This window comes from Protopterus annectens, chromosome 13.part0, assembly GCF_019279795.1.
Source record: "Protopterus annectens isolate FY-2018-M chromosome 13.part0, PAN1.0, whole genome shotgun sequence".
Classification (NCBI taxonomy): domain Eukaryota; kingdom Metazoa; phylum Chordata; order Ceratodontiformes; family Protopteridae; genus Protopterus; species Protopterus annectens.
In genome coordinates, this window is record NC_056747.1 from 6,736,464 (window position 1) to 6,757,894 (window position 21,431).

The following is a 21,431-nucleotide window of genomic DNA, read 5'->3' on the forward strand; positions in this document are numbered from 1 at the left end:
TATCCTTTATTCCTTCATAAGCAAGTGATTTGAGTGAACTGTTGGTGGACTTGAGGCCGTTTGGGTGTGCGATAGCACTTAGGTTACTGTTTGCCTCAGATAAGAATACAACACAACCGGTTCAACAATTTAAATGTAAAAGCTCATTTGTTCCTAGTTTATCTGTGAATGTAGAGAGCTTCATTAATCTTTGTGAAAATGATTTATACACATATTTTGCAAAACAACGACATAGGTGTATTTATTTTAATTTAGCAAAAGAACAATAACAGTCCTTGACTAATTTATCCATGAACAATGATTTGGTGATAAATCCCGCTGATAAGGGGGAAGGGGTGGTAATATTAAATGCCAAAGATTATGATACAATAATGACAGAGATGTTATGTGATGTCAATGTTTATATGGAAATTAACTGTGAGTGTCTTTCGAAAATGGTTACGAGGGTCCATGATGACCTTTATGATTTACTGATGTGCAGGCAGATTACAAAAGAGTTATATAGTTATTTTTTGGTTCAATATCCAATGATTCCTTATATCAAAGGCCTACCCAAGGTTCACAAGAACACTTTCCCTCCACCTATGAGACCCATAGTGGTAGGGAATGGCTGGGTAACAGAAAGGATGTCGAGTTTTGTTGATAGCATATTGGGACCTTTGGTCAGGAAGATGCCCAATATTTTGAAAGACAGCTATCAGTTAATTGATGAGTTAGCTAGTTATACTAATGAAGCTCCTGACTCTACATATTTAATGGTCACATTAGATGTCAAAAATCTATTCACCTCAATTCCTAATGAATACGGTATAGAAGCTGTGAGGCAGGTTTTGCGCTTACCACAAGGAATAAGTAATAGTCAACAAATACTTATTTGTACACTCTTAGAAATTATACTATCTAACAATGTTTTCATGTTCAAAGATAAATTATTTGCACAGAAATGGGGAGTTGTCATGGGCACCCCCTGAGCGAATTCATTTGCAAATCTAGTTGTCTACTATTGGGAGAAAAAACATCTGTTTGATAGTGCATTTTATAAACAAGTGATCTTTTACAGAAGATTTGTAGATGATGTACTGCTCTTTTGGAAAGGCAGTATAGATGAATTAAAAGCATTTATTACTTATTTGGAAACCACTACAGATTTTTTAAGATTTACTTTGGATTTCTCCCATGTTAAAGTGGATGTTTTAGATATTAGTATAGTTAGGAACAATATAGGTTCTATTTCCACTTCACTTTATAGAAACGCCTGTTGGAAGAATGCACTTCTACACTATACCAGCATGCATCCTAGATTTGTTTTTTCCAACATTGTCAAGGGACAGTTTATTATAATTATGACATTATGTAAAGATCCCTTAAATATGCATACAGAACTGAATATGATGCATAGGCTATTTATAGCCAGGGGTTATAACAGCTCCATGATTGATAAGATCAAGTACTCAGCTCTCAGAGGCAAGGATAGTGACATTAGAATTTTAGATAGTAATCATAATAGAAACAGGAAGACTTCGAATAATTCTAGGGTAACCTTCCTTACTAGATACACTAATGATAACAGTAGAATAGTGGATATCATTAGGAGAAATTGGCGAGTTTTAGTGACAGATCCCAAGACGCTGAATATAGTAGGATCCACCCCAGGATTCAGCTATAGGAATAGTAAGAATCTCAGTCGAATTCTTTGTAAAGAGCGTTTTCACATTGAACAAGATAAATTAAGAACAGTTAGATTGGGCACCTATCGTTGTCACAGATGTAAGATGTGTAGCTTTATAGTGGATGAACAGCCGTATCTTCATTCTACTGTGGAATATGTTTTTAAACTGAGGTTTTATGCTAGTTGTGACAATACAAATTTGATCTATTTAGCTACCTGTACGCATTGTGTAGCATTTTATGTGGGTATGACCTCTATAAGGTTAAAGGATAGAATTTATAACCACATTTTTGATATAAGAAAGAAAAACCTGCAGAACGTATTAGCTAGGCATATTACCTCTCACCCTAGCCACAGCTTCAAATTTAGAGTATTGCAACTAGTTCATCAGAACAAGAGGGCTGGGAATAATATGAGTTATTTAGAATCTATTGAATTGTGCTGGATTTTTAAACTAAGAACCCATATAGATCCTGGCCTTAATCAATTTATTAGCATAAAACCAGTTCTAGATGCTCGCAAGTAATGCGAGCATGATTAATTATGTTTTATTTTATTTTATTTTTCTTTTCTTTATAAAAGGTTTTCATATTTATGCATTTTCGTTGTACATTGCTTATATTTTTATATATTTTTATTTTTATACTTATCCGTGTATTTGTATGTTCAATACATACAACAGATTTATAGCAATATGCTAAATTTATGTATTAACAATTTATATGTATATGTAGATACATATTTTTATGGTATGGTATCAGTTTTGTTGTTAACAGGATGTTATATTCATCTGGAAGTTTTAACTGAAGGAGTATGCTGCTTCTAGCGCTTACCGCTTTGTAGTGGTTTCATGAAATGTTCTGTTATTAGTTACTTAAGTGGAACTGGGTTGCTATGCACCATTGTAGCTAGTGCTTTTAGCTGAGCTCAATTATTCTTAATTACTTTTAATTGATTAGCAATTAAATGTGTTGGATGATGGTATTTAAACATTGAGATTTGTATGGTTTGTTGAAATCTGAGGAAGCGTAAATAGTACGTGAAAGCGCTTATTCGAATAAATTTTTGGATTGTGTTCATTATTTTGTGGTGGTCGTCTCCAGTTTTATCATACTACTTTTTTCTCTTTGCCTTTGGAACCACGACCTTTGGACAGTAGCTGTACTTTGTTGTTTTTACTTCCCTCAACAAATACTATCTATTGACCATGCAAGATACTTTAAGCAGGAACTAAAACAATACTTCATATCACATTGGCTATGCCCATGCTCACCTCCAGACTAACCTTCCCTCCACCCCCATTTCTCTATTACTCTGGCCACAGCTGTCTAAATCTTGTGATGTAGGTCCCTCTTCACACACACACACACACACAAAGAATTGTACAATGTTAAATGTTTATATCATATCTATACTTGCACTTGCACTTATATTGTATGCTATTCACTATGTCTTTTAGGCTATGTACTATGTTTTTACTGTCTTATTTGATAATACCTGTTTCTCTTTGTATACCTGACTATGTTTATGCTACTGTATTACTATGTTATTTGGAGCTTTTCACCCCGGGTCTCCACTGAAAAAGGACTTCTTGTGCAGTGGACATTACCCGGTAAATAAATGAAAATAAATAAAACTAGGCCTCAAAGACAGTTTGAAAATGGGACTTCTTTTATTTAATACAGAAGTCCATCATGTAAGCATGAGTGATAACAGCGCAGGTTTCACACAGAATATTTTTTCTGAGTATGCTCATATTTTTAAAGACAAACTAAGCAAACTCCTGGTTGTGTACTCCATGAAGTTAGACCACGAGGTAAATCCAGTTGTTAGACTAGCACAGATAGTTCCAGTAGCTGTAAAGAACAGAGTCAAAGCTGAGCTAGACAGAATGGTGTAGCTAGGAGTAATTTGTCCAGTAGAAGAACCAACTGAATGGGTATCTTCCATGGTAGTAGCTGATAAGAAGAGCTCAAATGAAATTAGAATATGTATTTTTCCAAGAGATTTGAACAAAGCACTAAAAACACCTCGTCATCCAATGCGTACAGTTGAAGAAGTTGCTACTGTCATGCCAAATGCCACTGTTTATTTCTTAGATGCAAAAAGTTAATTTTGGCAGATCTTGCTTGATCATAAATCTTCATTCCTAACCACTTTCAGTACACCATTTGGAAGGTACAGATTTTTGAGTATGCCATTTGGAATAAATTCTGCCAGTGAAGTCTTTCAACATGTGATGGAACAAATTTTTTCTGGGTATCCATGTGCTGTAATAGCAGATGATAGTCTTGTAGGCGGCAATGGTGAACTCAAACATAATATAAACCTCAAGAAAGTTTTGGAACATGCTGCTTTACAGTGTTTTTTTTTTCATCTAAGAACTGAAAAGTTTTAAGGTTACACAACTTTGTACTGTTATTTGTCCTTTGTGACCAACTAACCTTATAGCACTCCACTGGGAACCGCAGCACTAGCCAAAGCTTCCTCTAGATTACCCCCCCCCCCGAGGGTATAGCTTTATTTTTCCCAGGCAACAGAACTTAGGTAGCTGAATACTACTTATTGCAGGGAAGCTGGTAACTTAGATAAATCAAAATACCTTGCATTTACCCCTTTGTGTGTTGACCGGGCTCACTGATTGACTCAGCAGAACCACAGTCTGTGTTTGACCCTGCTCCATTCGCCTACGGCTCACTCCACTCCCCTACCCCCAATTCTCACCCACCCCCAGTACTCTTACCCGTATACCTCCATTAGCCACACCCCATCCCTGTACTTCCAATCACATATTATTACTCATTAGACTAGTGCCACTTATCCAATTAGTCCCTGCTACTCACTACAGGACTAGCACACTACCTAAAACCTCTCTCCTAACCTTCTCTTTACAAATCACTACCACCCTTTTAGAAACATAATCCTTTTTTCCTCTTGCAATACTCTTAGTATCTATGTCTAGAGACACTAAACTATTACCATTATATGCACTCCTACCTTTTCTATCTATATCTTATGTCCTAACCACCTATGAACACCTCACCTATACTACATTTCACCACCCCATTAAACAAACGTCATTACCAATTGAAGCAACCACCTTAGACCACATAAACATAACACCTACATCCATCTATCTACTACCTTGGTACCATAGACTATCCCACATTACCCATCTTCAAGCTAGAAAAGCATCTAACATACTCCATAAATTCCTTTAGCTCACACATAGACTTAAACAATACCTGTTGCTATATGGTGACATACACCCCAACCCTGGCCCTAACAACAGAGACACCACAGTCCCCCTTAGATCACATCCCTCCACTTCATCCACCCCCATAAGAACTCCTAACTCACTCTATATAGCCCATCTTAACATACAGAGCTTAAACAATAAAATTGCCAGCCTTCATGCTCTCTTAGAACTTCATTCATTCGATATCGTATGCCTAACAGAAACTTGGCTCAAACCGACAACCCTAGACAATGAAATTACCCCACCAGGATACAACATCTTGAGATTAGACCGCAAAACCAAAAAGGGTGGAGGGGTAGCAATACTGTACAAATCAGGGCTACTAGTTACTTCAGTAGATGCACATCTACCTTTATCCAGTAATGCTGAAATCCTTATTTCTAAACTCCAGATCAATGCCTCCAAATCCATCTATATAATAGGTAGGAGCTACCTTCCTCCTGGTAATAACAGTACCACCCTCGAAAATATCCTTAGCTGGCTTTCTCCTTCCTTCCCTCAAGAAACCATAGTCCTGGGTGACTTTAATATAGATTGGAACAACTGTACTTCAGCCAAAGTACCATTCACATCAACCTATATGGTTTCTCCCAAACTATTACTACCACTACCAGAATCCATAAACCTAATAATAAAGAAAGCAGCTTAGACAGGATTCTGATAAATAGTCATCCCCTTGCATATAAAGCAGGTACCCTTCCTTTTTTTTTTTTCAAAACAGGTTTATTGTTTTAACATACAAGAGAAATATCATAACAATTTTATACAAGTAATTAAAAATAGATATGATTATAACATTCAACAAAACAACTAAAGTATTTACAAAGACATCCACTACAATCAGATCAATTAATTAAACTAAAATACCATGCTATTGAAATTAGGATTTTTTTAACAAATTTTGTAAATTATCCCATACAATATAATAAGATGTTTTTCTATTTGTTCTTGACCTAATTGTGTTTATTTCCATATGGCACACTATATTCATAACATTTTTAAATTCATTGAACGAAGGAGGTGTATCTGAAATCCAATTTCTGGTTATTATTTTCCTAGCCACTGCTAGAATAGACCATAACAAGGGAAGCTTAACCTTTTTAACACTTTGATGTACAAATGTGTTGAATAATATAAGAGATTTAGAAATAATGAAATTATCTGTAAAAAGAGCCTGCAGAAATTCATTAATTGACTTCCAGTATTCTTTCAATTTTATACAGTCATAAAACATATGAGCCCAGTCAGCATTAATTTCTACATTACATCTCTTACATAGATTATCTTTATTATTTATTTTATTCATCATCAAAGGTGTATAAAAAGATCTATGTAAAAATTTCCATGTATAAAGTCTCCAGACAATGGAAGACGTAGTTCTATAGGCAGATTCAATATATATTGTTTATCTTGTTGATTTGGTGGGTCCCCATTAATAGAAGTGAAATAATTCCAGTATGTATCTACACTGTAAAAAGTTTCTTGTCTGATAATTTTATGTATGTATGAAAGTTTACCTTTATCAGAAACTTTATGTTGTAAATTTAATATCAAGTAATCAATCAGTGTTGGAATAGATTCTTTGACTGTTATAGACATTAGATCTATTTTATTAATGAGATGTTGTCTAAAGGTCTGAACCTCTAACCAGCAAGTTTCTCTTAGATCAAATTCTTGTTTTAAGAAATCTAGATTTTTAACTTTATTATCAGATATCAACTGATACCAGTACTTTAGATCATTATCTATAGCTAAATGAGTTCCTTCAGAAGTAGATGACAAAAGCATACCCTGAGTATACATTATAGGGAATATAATAAAATTCCATTCCCTATACTTAGGGTGCATGAATATAAAGTTACGATAGCTAATAATAATATTTAATGGGTAACAAACCATATGTTTAGGTGTAATAGGTGAAGTACAAAATTCCTTTAGTAACCATAACATGGAGTTATTTACAATCATATTTTTATGTGTTAAGGAGATTTTCATGAAGTGCATAATAATTAGCTCCCAATAATCTTTCCATTTTGACATATGACTGATCTATTAATAAAGTAATAACTTTTACAATAGAAGAGATAGTATATAAATTAAAGTCTGGAAAAGAAATACCCCTTGAGACCAGCTATTAGTATGTTTCTTTAATGCAATCCTAGGTCTATTAGGTGCCCATAGGAAATTTAACACTAGTGTATTCAGTTTCTTGATAATTATTTTTGTAGGTGGAAGTATTATTGATTGTATTAAGTATAAAATCTTGGGGAATATTATCATTTTAATAATTGTAAGTCTCTCCTCCATAGTAAAAACATATTATTCCAGGTATTAAAAAGATTTTGTATATTAAGAAAACAGGTATTATAATTATTATATATAATAGATTTAATATCTTTAGATAGTATTATACCTAAATAAGTTATCTGACCTGAATTGGGTACATATTTAGTAAAATCACTAATGAGAATATTTTTTCGTGTATATATAGGTAGTATTTTAATTTTTTCTTCATTGAATATTAAACCAGAAATACTTTTAAAATTCATCGTTTTATCAAATAGAGACTGCATAGAAGAATTAGATCCTGCTGATGTAATTAGAACATCATCTGCAAAAAGTTGAATTTTGGATGTTGTATTTTCATCTATTTCAAAACCCTCTATGTCAGTACTGTTTCTGATCAAATTAGCCCAAGGCTCCATTACTAAAGTGAATAATAGTGGAGAAAGTGGACATTCTTATTTTGTACCTTTAAAAATGGGTATTTTTTGTGAAACATATGTTCCTACCTTAATATAAGCCAATGTTCCTTTGTATAAATGCTCAATTAGATTTACAAATGCATCTGAGAAGTTTGTGCACTTCAGTAAGGTAAACAGATAGTCCCAACTTACTGAATCAAATGCTGAACTTGTATCAAGACTAATAAGTGTTAAATCTTTCTTTTTCCTATTTGCAAAATCAATTAATGTTAAAGTTCTTCTTATATTATCAAAAGTATTTCTATTTACAATGAAGCCTGTCTGATCTATATCTATAATGCCGGGATGATTGTCTTCAATCTATCAGCAAAAATACTCATAAACATTTTATAATCAACATTAAGTAATGAGATGGGCCGATATGAAGTACATCTAGTTGGATCTTTATTAGGTTTTAAAATTGGCGAAATAAATGTATATTGCCAAGATGGGGGTTATTAACTCAGTTTGGGCCAAAATAAAACCTTATGTATTAATGAATATGTACTTTTAGAAAGGATTTTATATATCTCTGGTATAATACCATCATTACCCGGTGCTTTGTTTGATTTAAGCTTATTTATTTGTGTAATAACCTCTGTATATGAAATACTTTTGTCCAATAGTTTAATCTGTTGTTTATTAAGCTTTTTATTCATGTTTGTGGTTATAAACTCCTTTATTTTATCTTTAGGTTCCATGTTAATGTTATTATGGTTAATTTTGTGAAAGTGATTTCTAAATTCATCTAGTATTTCTGGTATACTAGAAACATTCTTCTTTTTCCTTAGAGAAAAGATTTCTTTGATATGGTTTTGTTTATTCAACCTTTTTGTTTTATTTTTAAGTCTATGTAAGTATTTGGGGCTTATTGAATAAGACAAAAACTTGTATTTCTCTAAAGTTATTTTAACTTTATGAGTTAAAATTTCTTTGTATTTCTCATTTAGTTTGTTTATTTCTTCAATAACTTTCTTGTCCATAATATTTTCTTTATTATTATGTTTATAAGAGTCTAATTTACTTTGAATATCTAACAATTCCTTATCCCAAGATTTCCTTTTATTATTATACCATTTGGTACTTTGTCCATATAGATATGATTTTAAGGCATCCCAAACATAGACAATGGAGACTTCAGGAGTATTATTTATGTCTAAAAAATGTTTTACTTCTGAAAGTATATATTCTTTATAGTCTTTTAGTTGAGTTAAGTATGCTGGTATCCTTTTGGTCTGAACATTATGAGTATTTCTTATCATGAATTCAAAAACAATTGAATTATGATCAGATATAGGACATGAAATGATTTTGGAATTAATTAAATCTGTTACCATCTGGTTAGAAATAAAGACCCTATCTATTTTTGAATAAGTTTTGTATCTGTTAGAAAAAAAGGTGTATGGTAATGATTTTGAATCTATCTGATTATTAATATCATTCAAATTATAAGAATTAGCAAAATCATTTAAATGTTTTGCATTAGATGTAATTCTTCTTTTTCCTATAGTGGTAGTATCACTTTCATGTAGTATACAATTAAAGTCACCAGCTAAAATAATATCTCCTATAGAGAATGATATGATCTTATCAAGATGATGTTTCACTGTATTAATACCAATTCCAGGTATCCAATATACATTAATTAAAGTGTAAATCTTCCCATTAATTTGTATTGTAACCATACAAAACATTCCTTTGTCATCCTGATAAGACTTAATGGTTTTAGGAATGGGCATACTTTTATTCCATAAAATAGCCACTCCTCTTTTTTCTGAGTGTGCTCTGAACTAACCAATACTGTATATTTGTTTGTGGCTAGTTTATCAATATCTTTTTTCAAGAGATGGGTTTCTTGCAGGAAGACTAAGTTGGCCTTCTGTAAATTAATGTATCTTATTAGGCTTGCCCTTTTACACGGATTATTCAATCCATTAATGTTTAAAGAAATTCCTTTTAAAGATGTCATTTGGCATTTTTAAAACTTAAGAATCTTATGATCAAAATAACAAATAACAACATAAGTAATGTTACATCTCCTCCTTTAGGTGTACCTTTAAATATAGCTGTATTTATTGAATCTCTTATGGAATTTTGTGTAGGATTCAATTTTGTTTGTAGTGACAATGAGTGTACAAAATATATTGTGGATGTCAAAACTATATACATATAACAATGAACAAGTGAAAATAATGTAAGGATTAAACCTTGTATCCAGCCTGGAGTTAAAAACTCCAACTTAGAGTAGTATTTACCACTCAAGTTAACCCTCTACCCTAAGCAGCAGTACCTCAGCTACCACCTTATCAATTTAATACTGGTTATATTTAACTTAAATTAACAGCTTTCAATTCAATTATCTAGCAAGACAAGACTACACATTTGATAAAACAGCATCATATAAACTAAAATAAACTTTTTTTTAAAAACTATTCATACTACTATATACATCTATGTAATATAATACACTTGTATTCAAATAGCATTCAAATAATCTTGAGATTAGGAACCAAGAGGAGAGAGAGAAATAAAAGACGTGAAAGAGGGAGAGAGAGTGAAAGAAAGAGAGAGAAAAAAAAAAGGAAGGCATATTTACAGATTAATTTATTCAAAGTATGTAAAAATAAGTTCTAACATTCATTTAAATCAAAAACTTTGGCTAATATGGTTCAGACATTACATATATTAAGATGCATCTATTTTCTGTCATGTAAATGCAGTCAACAGCTTCCAAAAAAAACCTTGAATTGCTTGTATATGAGCATTTTACTCATACTCATTATTGTCAATAGAATAAAATATTATATTTATAGAAATTGTTATAAATCATACTGCATAGTTATGCAAATTCTCAGAAACACTTGAATTATTGTAAAAAAAGCCATCTGTATTTTGTATGTCTATACTACTGCTTTAAAATATATCACATGACAATTTCTTCCAGAATAGAGTTATAAAGTTATTTATGCTTGTCAATCAGATGAATTAAATGAGTTATAGTAATGTATATGTTTGGAACATAAGTTTTTAACACAGATTAGTATGCTGCAGTCAAGTAGATTTTCAAAAACACTTGAATAAATGTTTCATTTTCTATGCCTTCTAAAATAAGACATTTACTTACTACAAGAAACTGCATCATTTAAAATCATTATAACTGACATATTTTATGAATTATAACATAGATATTTAAGTAATTATATAAAATAACTCACATTTAGATGTTAAAGAGTTCATTTTCCTTCACATAGTCGCATTTGCATCAGTTCTACTTCCTGGTAGAGTGTTCTTCCTGAATCTGTGATGTGTCAGTGTGATATCTGGGTCAAAGGTCAAATTGACTGCTTTCAGCTTCTCTGTGAGAATTCTGAGAGTTGAAGCTTTTGAAACAACTCGAGGACACTGTTCATGAGGTAGCCCACATCCCAGATTGTCTCCCTTAACATTTTGGCAGGAAACTTGTTAAAACTAGTGACAAACATTCATTTAGCAGTGTAAATGCATCTAAACATGACAAAACCTTCACATGTATTTTACAGGTTGTTACAGCCTCTATGTAAGTGAAATTAAGCCCAAAGTTATTAATAAGTAATAAAACTCAATATTTTTGTCTCAACTCAATTTTTATGCAAATCTTATTATTTACTGTGTCTATATGATCAAAAGCATTTCTATATATTAATATGAAGAAAAAAAATAAAGAGAAAGAATAAAGAAAAGAAAAAGAGTAGAAAATAAAAGAGTGTAAAGCAGAAATAAAAATGTAAGAGAAAGCTATAAGAAGTATATACAATGGAATATTACTTACTGTTTATATTAATAGAGTTAAAAATAAAACATATTATTTACTATTATTTAGTTCTAATTATTATTAGTTAAAGCATGTCAGATTATTTACAAACAAGCATAAGCAGTATAATCAAGAAAGTATAATTAGGAATAGCATTTGAAGAACATATAAACTTTTTACAAGGAATAAATATGTTATTATTCCATTTATCATATTTTCATTACTCTTCTCTCCCTGCCCTCCCCCACCCTTTACCCACTACATAATCTAAATAGAATGTCATTGTTTAAACAAAGAAAAGAAGAAAAGGAGAAGAAAAAGAGAAAAAAATGTATCAAATTACTGACCTTACTTCTCTTTTTCAGAAAGAGAAACAAATTGAATAATAGCTTGTTATTAGTTCCTCAGATATTTTGACTGGTTATGAAACAAAACATTTCTTTGCACACAGAGAATAACTTTGATTAAATCTTTTTCAGAATTTTGTGGTTTTCTGGAAATGCAGGAACTATATTTAAAAAGATTAATAATGAAGTAAAATGATGAGAGAAAAAAAGAAAAAAAACATAGAACAAATCATTTGTTTTTTAGTCTCTTCTTCTTCTCCGAAGTCTTCCACGAAGTTTCAGTTGCCAGTCTCTTTAATGAAGGACTAGCCCATTCCATTTCCTCTGTTTTATCCAAAATCTTATTTTTTTTGATAAACAGTAAAGCAGAGTCTAAGTCATCAAAAATTTTAGGACCATCAGGAAGGAAGATTTTTAGCTTGGCAGGAAACAGAAGGTATGTTTTAAACTGTGCTTTTTTAAGCTCCCTTATTAGTGGCAGAAAAACTTTTCTTTTAGCTATTACCAAGGAAGAATAGTCATTGTCAAAACGCACAATTGTCTCATTAATCTTAACAGGAGCTTTAGCCCAAGCAGATTTAAGAGCCATCTCTTTATCAAAAGATGATAGAAATCTAACTACAACTGATCTAGGATAGTTTTTGTTAGAGTTAGTATTAGCTATAGATCTATGTGCTCTTTCGATACCAAAAGAGAATGCTTCTGGTAAGTCTAAAGTTTTAGGGAGCCATGTTGTTAAAAAAGAAGTAATATTGTTACCTTCAATATTTTCTGGCAGTCCAAAAATCCTAATGTTATTGCGCCTAGATCTATTTTCCAGGTCATCCAGCTTTGTTTGTAAATGTGTATTTTGTTTCAGCAGAAACTCAATGTTGATTTCCTCTTCTTGGATTCTATTTTCCATGTCATTCACAGCTTTTTCTATGCCTGTCATCTGGATCTTCTGTTGTTGCAGGTCTATATGTAACAAGTCTATTTGTTTTGTAGTTTTTTCTATGAAGGTATCTATTTTAGTATCCATTTTATCCATCTTAGCAGTAAGTTGCTGGATTATAGTTATCAGAGACTGAAGTTCTTTCTTGATGCTGGAGTCTTGAGAATTTGTCTTACTGGAACTCATTTCAGACTGATAAACTGACAGGAAAATTTCCAAAGTGATTTTTGACAGGAATATTGTTAAAATTTCCTTTCTTTTTTAGACATAATTCAAGAACTATATAAAACAAACATATTTAGAAAGAAAATTACTTCAAAAATTAATTTTTTAAGTAATTAATTCCTGTCAGTGTAATGAAATTGGTGGAGCTGAAGAAATCTGCTGCTATCCTGTGTTCATCCTTGGCCACGCCCCATGCAGGTACCCTTCCTGATGACATCAGTGATCACTCACTGACATATATAATTAGGCAAAAGATCAATATTCCCAACTCAGCCTTATATAGAACTACCTGGACTAACAGAAATTTTAACCTAGAAAGCTTCCAAACTGAACTTAAGGCATGTGACTGGACACCCCTAAAACACCTCCAACTCAAGGAAGTAGTGTTATACTTGAACACCAAATTCCTACAAATCCTGGACTACCATGCCCCTATCTGCTCAGTCGGAAATAGGACTAAAACTGCTCCATGGCTGTCAAAAGAGACTAAGTACAAAATCTTACAGAAACAAAATCTAGGCCAAATGGAGATCTTCAAAAAGCCCAACAGACCATCAAACATTTAGACAGATGAGAAATGCTACTAAAAAATTTATACTTCTTGACAAAAAAAACTTCTACTCTCAACTTCAACGTACTCACCAACATAAACCTCAAATATTCTGGATAGGAATCAATAGACTCCTCCATCCAGGGCACTACAAAACACCAACCCCATCTGGCACCACCCATGACAATCCCAAACTCATTGCAAATGCCTTTAATACTTTCTTTACCGAAGCTGTCAAATCTCTAGCTAATTACCACAACTAGCTTACCTCCCTCATTTCATTTACAACCTGTCCCAACATCCCTCATCTGCACCCTACTTCATAAACTCAAACCATGTACCCCCTCAGCTGATCATCTTTCAGCTGAATATCTGCAACTAGCTGCCAAAGTTATAGCATATCCCATTTCCATCCTAATTAAGAGAACCATTACAGAAGGGAACAGTCCCTTCTATCTGGAAAATTTCCTATATTATCCCAATACACAAGGGTGGTAACTCAACAGAACTCTCAAACTATCACCCAATAGCCTTACTCTCTCCTTTAGCAAAAATCATGGAAAAATGCATCCACAGATAACTACTAGATCACCTACTCCAAAATAATTTACTAGTCAGCTGTCTGCCTGGCTTAAGACCATTCCATAGCACCACCACAGCCCTCTTATCCTTCTCTGACTGTATCAACAAAAATCGTAATAACAGTACTCTAACCTCAGCACTGTTTATTGAACTCTCAAAAGCCTTTGACATGGTTAACCGTCAGCTACTTTTAAACTTACTTGAATCCCTCTCCCTTGACACACAAGCACTACTTTGGTTTAAGTCTTACCTAGAAAGTAGGCAACAGGCTGTGCTCTGGGACAACAATTGATCCACACATCTCCCTGTTACCCTTGGTGTCCCTCACGGATCTATTCTTGGCCCTCTCCTATTCTCAATATTTATCAATGATCTTAATAAAAATATTCCTCAAGCTACCTGCATACAATATGCAGATGACTCGACATTGATATGTATCTGTACTTCTGTATCTGAACTCCACTCCCTTACCCAAAACGTATTTAATAAAGTGGAAAACTGGTTCCTATAGTGCTGGCTCCTCCCGAATCCCCCCAAAAAGCAACACTCTTACTCTTCACTCCAACACAAAAGTCACCCCCAATAAACTTCACAATTTCTTCAAATAATGGTACAGTTATACCTCCTGACCCAACCACAAAGCTCTTAGGAGTTACATTTGACCACAACCTTAACTTTGACACACACACATTAACTCTACAATAAAAAGAGTAAATAGAAAAATTGGCGCCCTCTATAGGATTAAACTCTTCCTTACTCTAACAGCTAGAACTACTATCTTATCTCCACCCTCCTCTATGCCTCACCCATTAATACCAATCTATTGAAAACTAACCTCAACAAACTGGCAACCTCCTATAACAATATTGCCAGATTTGCCACAGGCTCCCCATTTTGAACCAACCATTGTCACAATCTAAAACAGCTAGGTTGGCTGGAACTTTATAATCAGCTTCAGTTTCAACAACTTATTATTGCCCACAAGATCCTTCATCATCCTAGCAATACTCCAATACTCACTACCCTTATCACCCCCAACAAAAATCTTACAACCCTACGCTCTGCAATGAAATCACTAGTAGCCATTCATAAATCCAACAATAAGGCAGGAGACTCATGGTTTTCCATCACCATGGGGAAACCTTGGAACTTGCTTCCTAGTGAACTCTCACCTCTTCCCTCAACACTACTTTTCAGAGAGCAACCTTAAATCTCACTGGCTGTGCTCTTGCAGTAACCCAGACTAATATCCTATCCTACTATGTTCACTGAGTGCTTATCTCACTACTGCTGTTTTCAGTCTACCTTCCTTCATGAACCTCAGAAAATATAATCTGTAAGCTACTGGTCTGTCTTGACTTAGTCTTTACAGGGAACCTCTACAGAGGCTAAGCCAGTTTATACAGCTATCAACTGTATAGACACATCCCTACAAACATCTACTTGTTTATTTCATTAAACTTGTTAAGTAACCTCAGTATAGTGCTATATGTAGCTACATCCAGCCCTGGCCTTACTATTTATTTTACAGTACAATACTATATGTAACAATTTGCATCTCTGGTCTTACTATCCATTGTATAAATGTTGCTATTTTCTCTTTATTGGGGCTTATCTCCCTGGGCCTCTACTGAAAATGGACATGTATCCAGTTAGACTTGCCCAGTCAACAAATGTAACATAAAATAAAATAAATAAAATAACCCATGCTCGTGAAGTGAATTTTAATCTGTATCCTCAGAAATGTAAATTAGGGCTAAACGAAGTTACTTATGTGTGTCATTTTTTAGCAGTTTAGGCTTATGACCAGATCCTTCCAAGCAAACTGCAATTCTTGAGAAACCAGCTCCAGACAATGTCACAGCCTTACATTTTCTTGACATGGTCAACTATTTGGGGAAGTTTGTTCCAGATTTAAGTGAACTTTCAGCACTGCTAAGAGAGCTGATATGCAAAAATGTAACTTGGTCCTGGTCAGAGCAATATCAAAGAGCATTTGATGTCCTGAAATGGAGAATTGCCACTCCACCCACTTTGAGATATTACAACGTTTATAAACCAGCAACTCTTTTCTGTGATGCTTCAAAGTTTGGTCTTGGTGCAGTCATTCTTCAAGAGGGTAGACCAGTAGCCTACGTATTGAAAACTGTAACCCAAACTGAGATGCAGTATGTGCAAATTGAAAAAGAGCTTTTGGTAATTGTATTTGCATGTTCAATGTTCCATGATTACATTTATGGTCGACCTATTCAAATCAAGACTGATCACCAACCTTTGGTCACTATTTTGAAAAAGCCAGTGCACACAGCTGCTGCAAGATTACAACGTATAATGCTCAATTTGCAAAAGTACAGTTTCAAAATGACCTATACAAAAGGCAAATATCTTTATCTTGCTGATGATTTATCCTGATCACCCAGAAAAACTGCTGAACAGCATGACAAAGAGAAATGGGATTTTGAAGTCATGGATGTCAAAAATGTTTCTTCCACACATCTTGATGATCTTAGAACTCACACAGCTTCAGATCCAGTTCTTGAGAAGCATAACCATTTTATCAGTCAAGAATGGCTGTTAAAGCAATCTTGTTTACCACTAGAAGTATAGCAGTATTTTCCTTACAGAGACAAGGTTTTGATGGAAGCTGGTATCATCATGAAAGGTCCAAAATCCATGCAATAAGAGTATATTAAGATCTTGCATCATGGCCACCCAGAAGCTGATTCTACCAAAAGAAGGGAGAGAGGTCTAGTATTTTTGGCCTTCTGTGTCAAAATATATTGAGAAGGAAATCTTATCTTTTTTTATTTGGAATGGTACCAAACCGTATTAACAAAAAGAGCCACTTCAATTAAGCCAGGTTCCTGAACTACCTTGGTCAACAATAGCTACAGATATTTTTGAATGGAATGGTCAGCATTACTTGGTGTTAATAGGCTCTTATTCAGATTGGTTCAAGATTGACCTACTTCCAAACCTAACATCCAGTACTGTCACTATGATGTTGAAGAGGCATTTTTCTGTCGATGGTAGCCCACACAAAGTCATTTCTGACAATGGTGCACAGTTTGCAAGTCAGCAGTTCAAATGATTTGCAGAAACATGGGACTTTGTTCATGTTACTAGTAGTCCTGAATATCCACAATCGAATGGCTTGGCTGAACGTGGAGTTCAAAGTGTGAAACAGCTGTTAGAGAAATCCAAATGAGACAGTACTGATGTTTTTCTTAAATTGCTTAATCACAGAAACATTCCTCGTGATAATTTACTTGGTTCACCTGCTCAGAGACTGATGTCAGGACAAACCAGAACCACACTACCAATTAGTAAGAATGTGTTAATTCCTAGTGCTAAAAACAACAAAATAGTAAAAGCTCAACTTCTAAAAAAAAACATTGGTCCCAAAAGTCCTACAACAAAACCAGCAAACCTCTTAATCCATTGAAAGGAGGAGAGAGAGTGAGGATGCAGACAGCAAAAGGATTTAATGATATTGCACTTGTGAAACATTTGTGTGAAGAACCGAGATTGTGCATCATTGAATTGCAAGGGATGGAATTTAGGCAGACTTGGAAAAATTTACTATCTGTGTCCAAGCCAGTGTTACAGCATCTTGCCTGTAATGGAGACTCTAATTCTCCGAGTGATTTGTCCAATGTTCCTGTTTCAGAGAACATTTCTTCATCTGTTCCCGTTCCTGAAGGTATCCCTGAAATCCTGAAGCAGAACATTCCCTATTGACTGTCCGTGTTGCTAAACCCAGCTCTGATTATTACATTATGAGGTCAGGTTGTATCTCGAGACCTAATCCTAGATAAACGGCAAGTTGGACATGATTGTTCTTGTTTATATGTGTCTGTATCAAGCCGGACATGATTGTTCTTGTTTATATGTATCTGTATCAAGCTGGACATGATTGCTCTTGTTTATATGTGTCTGTATCAAGTTGGACATGATTGTTCTTGTTTATGTGTGTCTGTATCAAGCCGGACATGATTGTTCTTGTTTATATGTATCTGTATCCAGCTGGACATGATTGCTCTTGTTTATATGTGTCTGTATCAAGTTGGACATGATTGTTCTTGTTTATATGTGTCTGTATCAAGCTGGACATGATTGTTCTTGTTTATATGTATCTGTATCAAGCTGGACATGATTGCTCTTGTTTATATGTGTCTGTATCAAGTTGGACATGATTGTTCTTGTTTATGTGTGTCTGTATCAAGCTGGACATGATTGTTCTTGCTTATATGTGTCTGTATGAAGCTGGACATGATTGTTCTTGTTTATATGTGTCTGTATCAAGCCGGACATGATTGTTCTTGTTTATATGTGTCTGTATCAAGCTGGACATGATTGTTCTTGTTTATATGTGTCTGTATCAAGCTGGACATGATTGTTCTTGTTTATATGTGTCTGTATCATTTGCATGCCTATTCAATTGTCATTTCTTCAGTGTATGACAGAATAGTCAAAGAGGGAGGATGTAGATCAGAGTGTGTGTTGTACCTTTAAAAACCATTCCAGTCAGTGGGCACGTGCATATAAGTACTGAGCACGTGTAAGCAAGAGTGCCATTATGAGTGAGGAGCCAGAGAGAAAGTATGCATGTGTGTAGCAGTCAGTCAGTCCATTCCTGATGTGTTTGTGTGTAGTAAACTACTTAAATGAAGACCCTGCAAGCCTCATCGTCTTATTTGAATGCACAAGATGAGTGACAAGACCCCATCAAATGCTGAAGTTAAATCTATATAACTTACATCACAGCACAATTTTTCATTCATAGCCATTACATTGTTATAGAACATTATGTTACAGGTGGTAATAGATCTTTTTTCAACATATGCATGCTGATATATGGTTTCAAGTCCCAACCTTTTCACTTCTGACAATAACTTAACCAGTATTGCCTTCTCCATTATTTTTCCACTACATGAAAGTAGACTTAAGGGTCTATATGACTGTGGATTTGTCCTACTCCCCTTGGTTTAATAAGCACATGTCGCCAATCTTGAGGAATCTCCCCATATTTATATAACCTAGTAAATAATGGCTATAATGATACTAAAAGTTATTTTGGAAGCATTTAATATTGTCTTCTTCCTGTGCATTGTTTGCTTCCAGTTTGGATAATTCTTTCAGGATAATGTAATTTGATTCCAGTAAAAGAGGCTACCTGAATGTCACTAGAACAATTTTCCACCCCTTTGAGGAGCCAAACTGTTTTGCATAAGATTTTGTAAATATATAATCTGTGGTACCTTGAGAATAAATTTTAGAATCTACACACAGTTTATCAATTTCCTTGTCTTTACTCTTTCCACATCATATGTATCTTTAAAAAGGTTTCCTATTATGTTCAATATCTTTACATAAATTTTCTTCAAATATTTCTTGAACTTGTCTCGCACAATCTGTTCAGCTTGTTTATTTCAGTTTTTAAAGTTGTAGTTTGACCTCATTTCCAATTCTTTTATTTTTTTGTTTCTCACCCTAATCCAGTCTTTTGCCCTTATGGAAATATATCACCCTAATGTTGTAATCCTAGATCCTGATATTTAAAACAATTTCTCTTTCAAAACTTTCTGCACTCTTTTTGCAGTTTTTTCCACTGAATGCATCTCTCCAGTTAGTTTAAATAGTGACTGATTTGCTTCCATACAGTCTGTAATTAATCTTTGCATTGATTTAGATTTCAGTTTGGCAGAATTATCTAGCACCCCTTATAACCTTATGATCACTGCACATCAATGGTAGTAAAACTTGACATGAAGTAACAGTAATTTCTTTAGGAACACAAACAATGTCTACTATGTTTCATTCTCTGGTAGATTTTTTATAGTCTGAACCAGTTGTTGATCCTGAACATACATCATGGATAATTTTCTTACTAATGTTGAGAAAATATTATTCCAGTCTGTTTCTGGTAAGTCCCCAGCCACTATTATTCTTCCCACCTGGGATTCATGCAAGAAATTAATGAATTCCTGTAGGTCATCCACACTTCACTTTGGTGATCTACACTCTCCAGCAATTGTTACATGTTCTAGGGTTTTCTTTGTCACAGTTACACAATCTATAGAATTAGTGTTAATTACAGGTCTCATAACTAAATTCAATACCTATCTTAACACCTCCACCTGATTTTTTGTTAAAATGTTCCAGTAAAAACATTTATACCCTGACAAAATTAGTTTCCAGTCATTGTTCTTTAACCATGTTTCATAGACTATAACAACATCGATCTTGTGAGAACATAGCACATTTTCCAATAAAAAACTTCCTAGCATTAACAACCATCAGAGATGCATCAAATTGTGTTGTCTGTGAATTGCTAAATGTTCGACCTGGCAAACATCCTGCCTAGTGTTTGTCAAATACTGCAAAATATCTGCTGCAAAAAATATCTTCCCTAATCTTGACAAATGCATACCATCCTGTCTGAACAAGTGTGCCCAAAATTAGGATCAGATGCTCTACACATTTCAATTTTTCAAAAACAAACATTTTTTCATGTAGGTATATACCCAAAGAAATCTCATTCGTGGTGACCTGACTCTCCTTTCTGTATATTTTTTTCTGAAACATATGCCCTAACACTAGTACCAGCCATGCTATCTAAGAGGGCTGTAACTTCCCTTCTAAGAGAGTCCTTGTGGATGAGATCATTTGTACCGACAGATCTGTAGTTCCTGACATTAAACCATTCTAAGCTTTAACTCATGTCCTCTGTTTTTGCTCCTGTTAAGCATAACTAAACTGCTGGGTGTCATAGTTGATAGTTTGATGTGCATATCAATCAAACTATCAAAACCATTAATAAAAAACTTGGCTGTCTCTACAGAATCAAACCTTTCCTTACTCCACTTACTAGAACTGCAATTGCCCATTCCCATCTGCTATCAACTCTTCTCTATATCTCAATTCTATTCTCCAACTTAAACAAAACGGATCTTAATAAACTATCATCCTGCTATAACCACATTGCCAGATTTGCTACTGGCACAGCCTACCGGACACACCACTGTCACAACCTAAATTGCCTAGGATGGCTTGAACTGCCAAGCCTACTGCAGTTCAACCAGCTAATAGCAGCACATAAAGTCCTTTACAAACCAGAAAATACACCTGCACTAAAAAATATCAGTCCCTACACCAGCACCCGGCCCCTGCGATCATCCACTAGACTCCTAGTTCAAACATACACATCCAACTACTCAGCTGGGGACTCTCTTTGCCAACTCTGTTGGAAAAATGTGGAACAGACTCCCAGCTGACTTGACCCTAGAACCTTTACTAACTCAATTCAAAAACAAACTCAAGAAATACTT

The 21,431-nt window shown here is 34.1% G+C and overlaps 1 protein-coding gene across 1 annotated transcript in view; it reads left to right on the top strand.

Annotated features, from left to right (window-relative positions):
- The window catches only part of LOC122788396 (zinc finger protein 850-like), a 1,059,174-nt gene that overhangs the window by 652,370 nt on the left and 385,373 nt on the right, over nt 1–21,431 (top strand). The window lies entirely within an intron of this gene.